The 13414-nt window shown below is 37.9% G+C and overlaps 1 protein-coding gene and 1 long non-coding RNA gene across 12 annotated transcripts in view; one reads left to right on the forward strand and one right to left on the reverse strand.

Annotated features, from left to right (window-relative positions):
* Positions 1 to 13414, forward strand: part of MCTP1 (multiple C2 and transmembrane domain containing 1) — a 534454-nt gene that overhangs the window by 338357 nt on the left and 182683 nt on the right. The gene's annotated exons all lie outside the window — the stretch shown is intronic.
* Positions 8567 to 9741, reverse strand: LOC121012973 (uncharacterized). Its single transcript, XR_005782429.1, has 3 exons — positions 9545 to 9741; positions 8950 to 9008; positions 8567 to 8676 (listed from the first exon to the last, which is right to left on the reverse strand). It is a non-coding gene; the product is annotated as an uncharacterized LOC121012973 (long non-coding RNA).

Below are 13414 nucleotides of genomic sequence, written 5' to 3' on the forward strand. Positions count from 1 at the left end.
GTAGCAGTGTGTATCTGTTGATACACTGAATACGTCTCATTATGATTATATATCTCTGTTTCTATCTCCCTCAACATGCTACGAGCTCCTTCAAGTAGGTGCTGTCTAGCTGTTCCTTGAATAATCAATTCATTTTCATAATTCATGGCAACATTAGCTATATTTGGTTACCATAAGATAAATCAGTATGACTGTCATGTGTAACTTGCTACCTCAATCTCTTTACTTTATAATCATACTTATATTGGTAAGATAATGAAATCATGGCTATAGCATACTGCCTTCCTGTACTTCTGGGTCCATATTACATGAAGTACATCTTATCCCTTTTTCTATTTCTTTCCTGTGATAACAGATATCCTTTTATATATTTTATTCTTTCTTTGAAAATAATTTCCAAATTTGGAAATTATGATGATTTCTCAGCCCATCTGGTACTGACCTTTACCTTTTCCTCACTTTGTAATATTATGAATTCTTCAAGGGCATGGCTAATTATATTGCGGAAATGGTTGGTAGAGAGGGGGAACTGTTCATCTCATTTCACCTTGTTTCTATAGGTTTGCCCATAATTTGGCAAATTTTGAGAGATCTGATCTGAAGATCTCAACTGGCTGATCTGAAGATCATAGGGATTGTTTTTGGTAACTGGGGGAGCTAAGGAAGTCTTAAGAAATTTGGGAAGAGAAGAAATTCATTTCTGGAGCTTTGTTGTTGGTGAGCATGTGGAGGTGCTAGGAGACTGGCATGCCTGAGTTGGCGTGGAAGCTCTGTGTCCTTTCCCCCTACCTTGTCTGGGTATCTCTTCCATCTGGCTGTTCCTGAATTATCTCTTTTTATAATAAACTAGTAATCTAGTTGGGTGTATATCCACCCTTTTTATTTTTTCTAGATCTTGGAGGTGTTACCACCTGTGTATAGTTTCTAGCTTGGGCTTTGCTTAGATTGTTAGACAAGTTTTTTATTTTTGTTTTTAATTTGAGACAGCATGTGTGAGCAGGCAAGAGGGGCAAAGGGAGAGAGGGAGAGAGAGAGACAGAGAGAGAAAGAGAGAGAGGGAGAGAGAGAGAGAATCTTAAGCAGGCTCCACACTCAGCACAGAGCCCTATGCAAGGCTTGATCTCATAACCCTGGGATTATGTCCTGAGCCAAAATCAAGTCCGACACTAAATTGACAGAGCCTGCCAGGCGCCTCTAGACAGGTTCTTTATATTCATGGTTATTACACAGGAGGACCCAGCAAACAGAATCAAGGAGCCCTAGGCCCTATCACCCACACTGCCTTGATGGGCACAACTTTGTGCTCTTCTTCCTAGTACTTTGGTGGGATTAAAACTAGCTTGGGTGGTAAGTCCAAATGCTACCATTAAAGAATCATAGGGGTTTTTTAAAATTCTTATTCATTTTGAATAAATTACTTTTACCTCAAGTTACATTTTTTTTTTCTAAATATAATAAAAACTTACCCATCAGCCTCACTTTAAAAAAAAATCCATTTTGGGGCACCTGGGTGGCAAATTCAGTTAAGCATCCAGGTCAAATCCTTGATTTTGACTCAGGTCATGATCTCATGGTCCAGAGATCAAGCTCCTTGTCAGGCTCCATGATGGTCATGGATCCTGCTTAAGATTCTCTTTCTCCCTCTTCGCCTGCCCCTCCCCAGCTTGTGCATACAAGAGTGTGCCCGTGTTCTTGCTCTCTTTCTCAAAAAAAAAAATTTTTTTTTGGTCATATGCCAAATATAACAGCCTATAAAAACAATTTAAGCCAAAAAAAGTTTTAGAGTACACAAGAGCACAGGTGTAGGCAAGATGACTCTTTAGGACGCTTTTGAGTATCAGTTAAAACCCCTTTACACAATAAAGGGGGTATTGTCAAATTTTGAGGTAATCACATATGTTCAGTAAAAACTTGTTGTATGCTCGGCCAATTTAACCAAGGTGCCTGTTGCAGAAAAAGCAAATGACTATGGTAAATCATTATTTCAAATCTATTCAATGTCCAGATAGCACCAGCAACTCAAGGTCTCTACTTTATGTTTATTAAATTATACTTTAAACACATCCTGCCCTTGAAAAGCAAGATATTATTATACCTAAGTGGTAGGCAGAATAAAGTCGCTGTGTTTGTGTGAAGGTTGTGTAGTTACACTGGAAATAATGCAGAGTGTAATAAAATTCCTCAGTTCCTACGGTAGTTTAGATGAGAATTCCTTCCATTAAATGAGAGTTCTAGGAGTAAAGTAATAGGAGTAAAATCCATCATGGTCTTCTGTCTTGTTTTGCAAGCTATCATCACAACATTTTATGCCCTGTTAACATACATTTATTTATTTATTTATTTATTTATAAATATTTTTGCATGTAGCTAATATAAATTTAAGGTATACAATAGCTGGTTTGTGGCATTTATATATTATAATATGATTGTCATGGTAGCTAGAGTTAGCACCTCTATCACATCAAATTATTTCTTTTTTGTGATGAGACGAGTTAGGTATGTCTGTATTAACTTACAAATTAGAGACTATTCTGGGAGTTGGCTGGTAGTTGGTGAGTAGATTTAAAGTTGGCCATGAAGGATAATACTGTTATTTCCATGACTGTTAATTTTTTTTGAGGATACTACCTAAATTCAATCCTACATTTGAGAACCGTTGCATGGATCGGATTATCTACGTAGACGAGTTTATTGTGTTATAGTTTTGTTATTGTCCACTTTGTTTTCCAGTTTTGGTCACATATAATGATTTTTGAAAATGTGTTTTGTAAATAATGTATGCTCAATAACAGGATTTTGGGTTTTTGGGTTTTTGGTTTTTTTGTTTTTTTGGTTTTTGGTTTTTTTTTTTTTTTTTTTTTTTTTTCCATTAGAAAGACAAGTCTGGCTATGAGTGAAAAGGCCACTTGCAAATTTGGAGTGTTGATACAGTGAAAGCTATTTAACACTGAACATTGCCCCTTCCAATTCTCTCTTGAACCCATGCAGTCAGGCTTATGCCACTAATAGTCCATACAAACTTTTCTTGTCAAGGTCCCCTGTGACCACTGAGTTGTTAAATCCAAAGGCCGATTTTCAACCTTCATCTTAATTTCATCCAGAAGTAGTACTGGACTTGGCTGATTGCTTCATTACCTTAAAACACCTTTTTCACTTGGCTTTTAAAACACCAGACTCTTTGTTTTTCTTTTACCTCATCACTTGTTCCTTCTTGGTCTCATTCACAGAATTTTCCTCATCTCCCTGCTGTTTTAGTTCTAGAGAGCCTCAAAGCCCACTCCTTGGGCATCTTCTCTGTCTACACCTGCTCCCCTACTGATTCCATCTACTCTTGTACTTTCCATACTGTCTGAGATCATTAATGACAACGAGCTCCACTCCATAACTCTTCTCTGAGCTCCAGATTCCACATCACCTCCCTGCTAGATATCTCCCTAGAATGCCTAATAGAATTCTTCAGTTTAGCAGATCCAAGGCCAAACTTCTGATACCCAATATCCCCAAATCTTCTCTGCCTTTCAAATTCTCCCATGTGTTGCTAATGCCAAAACCATAGAGTCCTATTTGCTTCTTTTCTTTCTCTCATTCTTATCAAACCCGTCAGCAACCTACCAAAGATTCCTTCGAAATGTATTCAGAATTCACTCCTGTCATTATCTTGAGCATAATAATTCTGGTTGAAGCTACCATCAACTCTCATGTAGACAATAGCCATAGCCTCGTGTTCTTCCTTCCACAGAAAACAAATAAAATAATTTGACTCCTCTGCTCAAAACCCTTCAACGTTTTCCCATCCTAATCTGGGCAAAACCTGGCTAAGTCCTTATAGTGGCCTATAATGCTTCTCATGATCCAGCCCCATTACCACTCTACCCTGAACTTTTGCTGTTCCGCCCCTCTCTCCCTCTACTCTGTTCCAGCCTCTTTGCTCTTCCTCAAGCACACCAGACACCCTCCCACCTGAGGACCTTCCCCTACATCTGTGACACTCTTTCTTCAGATATCCACCTGGATTGCTTCTTTATCTTCTTCAGGCCTCTGTACAAATGTCACATCAGGGAGGCATCCATACCAACCCTATTTAAATCCCCCCTTTCCCCTATCCTGCTTTGTTTTTCTCCATAGAAGTAACCACCATTTGACCTACTATACATTTCAGTTATGTGTTTTATCATTTATTTCCCACCACTAGAATATAAGCTTCGTGAAGGCAGAGAATATAAGCTTCGTGAAGGCAAAGAGTTTTGAGTGTTTTGTTTTTGTTCACTGTCACATTCCCAATGCCTAGAAAAGTATATGGCACATAATAGGTGTTTAATAAATATTTGCCAGATTTTAATTTAAAGATCTGAAGTTTGATTAAAATTATGAAATTATGAAATTATGGCTGAAAATTATGGCTCTTCCTTCTCTCGGTACAGTTGACCTTTAAACAACATGGGCTTGAACTACAGATGTCCACGTATACAGAGATTTTTTTTCGATAAATATTGTAGAGCACTATAAATGCATTTTCTCTTCCTTATGATTTTCTTAATGACATTTTCCTTTCTCTCACTTTCTTTTTTGTGAGAATATAACATATAATACCTATAACATATAAAATATATGTGAATCATCTATTTATGTTATCAGTACGGCTTCCTGTCAACAGTAGGCTATAGTAGTTAAATTTGGGGGAAGTCGGAAGTTATACGCAGAAGTTCTACTGTGCCAGGGGTCTGGTGTCCCTAGCCCCCATATTGTTCAAGGGTTAACCGTAAATTCATAATTTAACAATAGGCATCAATGCAGAGGCAATTAGAACAGTATGACTTAGTGGCAGGTATAAAATTTCAGTGTAATTGAAGAAAGCTATGTATATATAATCCAAAAGGGGAGAATTCATGAGTTAAAGGTGAAAGTTCCTGAGTAATACTTATACTTAAAAAATACTGAATTGTTGCATTTTTTTAAAAGTAGTCTACACTTTTACCCAATACTTATAACTTTTTCATCATTATTATATCCAAAGAGTTAATGCCCCCTGGTAGGTAAATTTTACAGAAAAATGAAATTACCATGAGTAGAAAGAAACAATAGTAACAGTGCTCTACAATGAATAGGGCACAATTACATTAGCTCACTTTTAGGGGATAACAAGAGTCGTTCATATTATGCCATTTTTGTAGATGCAAAAAGTGAGGCAGAAGATAGATTTAGAGGTTGCTCAACTAGTATGCATCTGGGTGATTGATCTGAGATTCAAATCCAGAACTCCTGGCTCTAAAGACCACACTCCTTTCACTTTGGTCTTGAACCCAGTATGTTCTGAAGCCATGAAGTGCTCAATAAAATGCCAGGTAGTCCATAAACCAACTCAGGTGGTCTACACAATAGTGCAAGTTTGAACAACACATTTTACTTGTCGCTGAACTACAAATATCAAGTAAAGGTGAAATAATGTTAATCTGCATGTAATTATTTAACTTTCTGATCACCTGCATTTTGGCAGGCAAGACGGACTGCCACCTTTACGATAATCAGCTAATAAATCCTCATGATTGTTACACTTTTATGCAGAGCAGTAATCTGAACAAATTGGCTGCTGACAGCTGCGGTAAATTGCCAAGAATGAGTGCTGTCAGAGAACAAGTTGTTTTTATGAACGTGCAGAATAAGTAAATCCTGTGTCAAGCAATTTTATTCAGTTGGAGTTATTTGCAACCCAATATAGCAAGATTTATGGCATTATTTATTAGTGTGCAAAATGCTTGTTTATCTTGAAAGTGGCATTGATTTGGGGTACATATATTTTCGGTTGGGGAATTGCTACTGACTTTATTTGTTGCATTGTTATCGGGGCTGAGGAGTTGGTCCTGCCCATGAGAACAACGTGCTACAGATGTAAGCTTCGCTAGAGAGATCTATTTCAACAAAATTTTTATTAATGGTGTTTGATAAGAAAAACTTATTCCAAATGGGCAAGTTCTGGATGAAGAACAAATGCTTCCAGAATCTACAACCATAAAAATAAATCTGTGACTCTTGTGTGTAATGCCAAAGGAAACAGAACGTGGGATGTGTAGGTGCACACATATGTGTGTTCCGGTATAGCATGGCAAATGGGGAATACAGCCTTTGACTTTGGATATTAACAAAATTAATGTTCTCTGAAGGTTGAAGGTCAGTGCATTTGACACTCTATAGGCTCTGATTTGCATAGGTTCTTATTTATGATACCAATTCTCCAATAATTCTTTTACTTCCTACATAGAACGAAAACAATCCTCCTGCATTATTAATTTGAAAGCACAAAGACAGCTAGTCAGAAAATTCTAAACTGAAGAGAGTTTTTTCATGAAATCATTATATTTCACTATTTTTCTCACTGAGGATTGAGTGAAATATTTCATTAGTGAGATCGATCATATTTAAGGAAAGAATGGAATGTGTCATTGATTCTTGTCTTGGTTTTCCATAAAATCAACCTAAGATTTCAATCTATTTTCCTGCATGGGTTACTATTCTTTTCTTCTGAAGACTTCTTCCAAAAGTTCATACTCAATGCAGTGTTTCTTATGCAGTGGGCAGAGTTTCCAAAGACAGCTTTCAGGCACCACTGTGTGTATATTAAATAGTTTACCTTCATGTCAGGCAATGGAGATTGTCACAAGTTGCTCTAATACAGCACTCTCCCCAAACAGAGTTAAACAGTGACAACTTCTAACAACAGAAAAGCAAGAGCAGCCTGAGCATTTTGTAATGTCAGAGATGGTGTAAAAACTGCATAGTTGTGAAACTTGAAAACACGTTAGTGGTTATGTATTGAAGTCCTGAAAATGCAAACATTCTAAGGAATTGTGTATTATATTGATCCATAGTATAAAATTTTGTAATATATCATGTGTTATTAGTCTTACTAATGTAAAAGGGTTCTCATATATTACAAAATCTCAAAAAGCTTCATAATGTTATTGTTACATTTGGTCACAATTATGTAAAATATGTGTTGTTGTTGTTTTTTAAATTACCACCCCCCACCCCCACCAAAGAAAATCCATAGAGGCTTGTCTTCCTATTCTGAAGACTTTGTTTTCAAATGTCTTGCTAATCATGATGGCTTTATAATATCATTAGCTAATACTTCAAGGCACAGCACACACTGAACAAGTTTATTGTCAACGTAGATGTAAATTTCTATTGCAAACATTGTCTTGATAATTTGGGTTTGTTTGGGCTGAATTCTTGCTAGATCTGATTAGACCATCATTGGTTTGTGAATCAGAATGTGGCTGACATAGAGCTCAGCTAAGAGCAGAAGTGGTGTCTCTGCAGATTCTTGTTTATCATTCTGCTCACTGGTGCTTGTTCAATTAGCATTATCTTCAATCCACAGTTTCTTTACTGGGATCTTTTAAAGCCAATTGTCCATTTTGTGAGGATTAGTTCAGTTAAAACTAGATTATATAATCTGTAAATCCATTTAACAAGGCATATATGAACTGCAATTCGGTGAAAGCAAGTCAGCAAGTAAGGGGGCCACTGTCTACCCCTCTATGTTATGTAGTTCCTACTCTTTCCTAAAATACTTACAGGCCATAAGTGACATACCTGATGCATGGGACGCCTGTGTTAATGCATATATTAAACATTTATAAAGCTTGATTCTTGCCCTGTTTTTAAATTAAAAAAAAAATCCCAATAGTCCTAACATTTACTCCTGCACCCCAGTGTTCTCACACGTATGTACATGTATACGTGCAGGGTGCTAAGCTCAAGACTATTTCATCTGGGAGGAATATCACTGGTCACTAGTTCAGGCATGGCAGATAGAAGGACAGAGGAGAAAAAAGATGGTAAGAGCACTGAAATTTTACTCTGTACTCTTAAGGGGAAATGTTACCAAATAAATGTGACATATTTCTTTCATGTGACTAAATGCATACAGTTTTTTAAAAGCACAAAGAACTTTAAGCTTTCATATGGAAGCCAGGAAACTTTCAAGTTCTTGCCATCATTAAATTTCTCTGAGCCTCAATTTCCCCATTTGTGGAATGAGAGAAAGTAGCTTTGAAATCTTCAGTTTCGAGTCTGTTTTGATTCTTCTAGTGATTGATGGATTGATGAGCTGGGTTCAGAGTATATAGTAAGTTTTTAAATTTTCCAACATCAAACCAAGGCATAACAATAATAAAACCACATATTATATTTAAATAGTACTTTCAACTTTTCAAAGTACTTGCTCATCTGTTACTCCTGTGTTCTTACAACTCTATGCAAAGAGGAGACATTTTTTTTTAATTTTTTTTTCAACGTTTTATTTATTTTTGGGACAGAGAGAGACAGAGCATGAACGGGGGAGGGTCAGAGAGAGAGGGAGACACAGAATCGGAAACAGGCTCCAGGCTCTGAGCCATCAGCCCAGAGCCCGACGCGGGGCTCGAACTCACGGACCGCAAGATCGTGACCTGGCTGAAGTCGGACGCTTAACCGACTGCGCCACCCAGGCGCCCCGAGAGGAGACATTTAAAAAAATTGATTTCCATTTTATAAGTGAACAAAGCTGATGTACAAAACCTTTAAGTGACTTGCATAATAGCACAATGCTAATGAATAAGCTTTATTAAAACTTTGGTGTTCTGAACCCCTGGTCGCAGAGGTTGTTCAAGGCAACACGCTGAGTCTGTGGTAGTTCTGGGAAAAAGGAGATGAGAAATTAGTGGGCTTAGAATGACTGAGTTCCTAAAATCTAATAGAGGATACATAACAGAGGCCTGACACACTTAAGTAGTTCATGAATAAAAGGGTTAATGAGTGAGAGAAACAAGTATTGAAAAGAAATCAAACCCCTTTCTAGGGTGGTAGAATGGGCACATTACACACTAGCCCTGGTCTGCTACTGTCACCGTGGGTAAATTTTGGACCTCTCTTCACTTCCATATTGTCCATAAGTACTTCAATACTTACAAAGCACCAACTATATTCTGGGTGCTGTGCTAGACGCCTGCCATTGAAGTCTCAGGATACTGGCAGAGAAAGACAACTGCAGGTTATTTCATTGAGAATTATTAAACTTGGCAAGCAAAGATAGATATATCAGCTCAGGCAGAGGGTTGCTTTATCCAAACACAAAGAAAGAGCTACGCCCTAGCATGGATGGTGGGAGAATCATCAGCTGTCTGCAATGACTTGAGTCATAAGTGTGAGTCAGCAAACGACAGCTGATGGTAAGTCATGGAGTGCACCATTGCCTTGTTAAGGATATTTCAGAAGTGGTGGGAACCTAGGGGAGGGGTGTAGTTAGGTTTGTGTTTTAGACATCTGTTACTGAGGGGATTGAATTGTGTCGATGGTTTTCACATTAGCCAAACTCCCTAAAAAAGAGAGTTTGAGGCAATGATTAAGTTCTGATGCTTTATTGGGAGATAGAACCCCGGGCACTGAGAGTGAGAGACAAAAAACATAAGGCAGGGAAGAGTAGGAGGCAATGCAAGGCAGTATATTGGTGGGATGGCCACTGTTTCCTGAGTTTCAGAGACAGAGCTGGTTGCTATGCACCCACCTGGCCACATGTGGACAGGTAATCTGGAGAATCATCCTTTGAAGCAGTCTGTGAGAGGGAGAGTGTTGTGGGGTGTTATCTTCCCAGCTCCTATTCCATTAATCTAAGTTCACCCCACCAGAAGGCTATTGTTGCATCTTGTTTCTCTGGCTCTTGATCAGGGAACCAGATCCCACGACCCACCGTATGGCTTGTCATCCAAGTGAGGAAGTGGTCTTAGAAGTCAGAAACTTGGGACATGTGGCCATTAGGCCTAGATGCACAATGGCAGCCAAGGGGAGTGCCCAGCTTATTTTGGCAAGTGAAAGTTGAGTCAGTCCTAGATGGAAGCTCCATGAGGACTCAAGCACAGTTCATCGGTCATGATGGTGGGATGAAAAGCAGACCCTCAGCCAAAGTCACAGTTGAGGCAAAGCAGGCAGCGGATGACCCATGACCCAGGAAGCCTTGGTTTCAGGAGAATCTAAGGGAATGAAAAGACGTATCCAATAAGTTTTCAGCTTACATGTGGAACCACAATATGAAAACAGATGTAAGAGAAGCCATTCTTTGAACTAGAGAGGAGAGTCCACACCCTAGTTTTTCACCCTTCTCCCCTCCATGGTAACTTTTGAGGTACCCTCTTGGAAGACAGTCTGAAAATAGATTATCTGCCCTCTAGCATCAACATAAAGGCTTTTCTGGAAGATGTGTATAATACATTTGAAGAATAGTATTTTGTTGACTAAAAGATGAATTTGTTCTCTTAGGTTTTTGGTTTGTGGAATTGCAAAGAAAGGATGCAAACAAGTGTAAACATGGATAGAGTTGTAACACATTGTGAAATTGGGGGTTTTCAGGAATTTGAAGTTTATCTAGTTCAATTACCTCATATTGCAGATGAGGAAACTGGAATTCAAGAGAATAAGTTTTCTTGGGAAAGGTCACACAACTAATTAGTGACAGATGGAGGGCTGAAATGAAGGGAATCTGACTTCCTATCCTGGGCTCTTTTCCCTGAGTACATATCTGCGTATGTACTTTGGGACTTCATGAATTTGCTTCATTGTTCTTTAAATTTTCATTTTCACTTTGATAACAATGTCAAACCATTAATTTATGCCAATTCTGACCATCCAGATGACCACCAAGGACTTCTATATCCAAACCATTGTGAATCCTTCCATCCTTTAGGAAATAACAATACAGGGGAGCTAAATACAGGTGAATCTGCCTGTTGGGCTGCTATCCCAGATTACCACAGACTGTTAAAAACAACAGAAATTTACTTCTCACAGTTCTAGAAGCTGGTAAGTCCAAAATGGAGACACCAGCAGATTCTGTGTCTGGTTTCCTGGTTCAGAGACTGCTGTGTTTTCTCTGTGTCCTTACATGGCAGAAGGAGTGAAGGATCTCTCTGGGGCCTCTGTTATGAAGGCACTAATCTCATTCATGAAGAGGCACTAATCTCATTCACCACCTTCATGACCTAATCACCTCACAAAGGCCCCACCTCATAATACCATCACATCGGCCAATAGGTTTCAACATAGGCATTTTGGAGACAAACACTCAAACCATGACACTGGTCTGTAGCAATAAGCACTGAATTTGGAACAGACTGTTGTGGGAGTTCTGTCTTTGTACATATTTATTCAACAGCAATAAAGGGGTAGCAAAGACTTTTTTCCACAAAATTCCAGCAATAATTTGATTTAATACTCACTTAATGCAGATTTCAGTGGTGCCATGATGCTAACTTCATTCTCAAGTTAACAAGACAAGTTGGCTCAGTTATCAGGCAACATTTCATTTAAAATAGCATCTGAGGATTACTCCTGAGCGGAGTTTTTAGATGAAGAGTAGAGCTGAATAACCCCAACTAGCAAAGAACCCTGGAGTCATTAATACTCTCTTCAATACATTTATATAAATAAGCATTTTCTACGTTAGAATTATTAAAGTCAAAATTCTGAAACATTAAATATAGGATAGAATCTGAGACCATTTCCACAAGAATACCCAATACTGAAACTTTAGTTGCAGCAGAAAAGCATAATCTTCCCTGTAAATCTACAATGTTAACTTAAGTTTTATTAGTTTCATAGTTTTAAAAATTCAATTTGTATATTTTCTGAGTTTATCTTCTTATAAAAGCAACGATTTACAGTCTTCTTCTGTAGTTTATATATATTTTAAAAGTATAAAAACATAATTCCATGCTTCAAAACTGAAAAAAAAATTCTGTTAAAAACAAGCCCAGATATTACCCAGTTTAATAACCAATGCAAATAGACACACTTCCTCCTGGGATACATGGTTACTTAGTGAAGCCTAGTCCAGGAAAAAGCCTAGATCTTGGATTCCATTGTGTCAGATTCAGGTCTTAGCTCTGCTGATAACTAACTGTATAGCTCCATTAAGTCATGTACCTTCTCTGGCCTTCAGTTTTCTCTTTGCTAAATTAAGGAGATTGTAAGGATCACAAATACCTATGTCTGTTGGAATCAGATACAGAGTTAAGTGAAATAGACCAGTTGTAAATAATAGACAGCATTAGGGATAGTAATTAAGTCAGAGGACATTTGCTCTGTCTTAAAATGTTTTTAATTCAAAACTTTTTTAGCACTACAAACAAAAACAGTATATCCATGGGCCAGATTTTATCTGAAAGTTGCCAATTTGCAACTCTTGGACCAGAGCATCTTTAGAGAACCTTCCCCAAGTCTAGAGCATCAAATGAAATGACTCTGACATAAATGAGGAGTAGGCCAGCATCCGTATGACCAGTGTAAAATGGTAATAGCCAAAGAAGGAAATCTTCCAGAAAGCTGTGATGTATTTTAAGAGTGATACAGTGTCACACAAAAGAGTAAGGCGAGGATGAGACTGGGAAATGCATGATCCAAATGAGCAAAAGATCTTTATTCTTCCCAACTTTATCCAACCAAAGGTACTGTGTGAACTGTAATCCCTGTTCAACTCTCTGGTATCATACTCCCAATCTAATCCAAATACTCGTTTACATTCAACAAACTCCAGGTAGGCACTATGCCAATTGCTGGAAAGATCTGTAGAAAATCATATTGATATTCTTCCTTTTTATTAGAAAATGTATTTGATTGGTTGTCTTTCACCATTCCATTTTTCTCCTCAATTTGTTCCAGGTGTCATTGACAAGAACTTAATTCCAGTTAAAATTATAATATTAGACAGGGAATTTGGTATGTGTTTTCCAGTCTTCAGAGTTTAAGGAGAGAGCATGAAAGTATTTTGAAATGCATGTTATATTCGCAGAAACAATGAGGTTATTTGATATATGTTCTCACTTTAGGAAGATGTTTTCCAGACTTGGTACAGACTCTGATTTCCTGCTCTCAACAGTTAGCATTTACACACACGGACTTTCTGTCACTGACCAGGGCGTTTCCTTTTCTTTTGTTTCTGTACTCCCCTTCCTCTCAGATGTTTCTAGTCCCAGCTACCTCTCTTGTCATTTTTGATTGGCACAAATAAAAGGAAAATGTCAGACTTTGGTTCAGTTTTTAAATTTATGCATACTAAAGAGATGTTTGAAACCGCCTCTAAGTGTTAAGACCCTATTTCTAGAAAATTTAATTTAAAAGCAAAACAATAGACAATAAATCAAGTAAGAATAAGAAGGAGCAGGGTGCCTGGATGGCTCAGTTGGTTCAGTGTCCGACTCTTGATTTCCACTCAGGTCATGATCCCTGGGTCTTGGAATCGAGCCCCTCAGCAGGCTCTGTGCTGAAGGTGGAGCCTGCTTAAGATTCTCTCTCTCTCCATCTGCCCCTGTACCCAGCTAATTCTCTCTCTCAAAGAAAAGAAAGAAAGAAAGAAAGAAAGAAAGAAAGAAAGAAAGAAAAAAAA

The sequence above is a fragment of the Herpailurus yagouaroundi genome, unplaced genomic scaffold (assembly GCF_014898765.1).
Source record: "Herpailurus yagouaroundi ecotype Mexico unplaced genomic scaffold, PumYag 29, whole genome shotgun sequence".
Classification (NCBI taxonomy): Eukaryota; Metazoa; Chordata; class Mammalia; order Carnivora; family Felidae; genus Herpailurus; species Herpailurus yagouaroundi.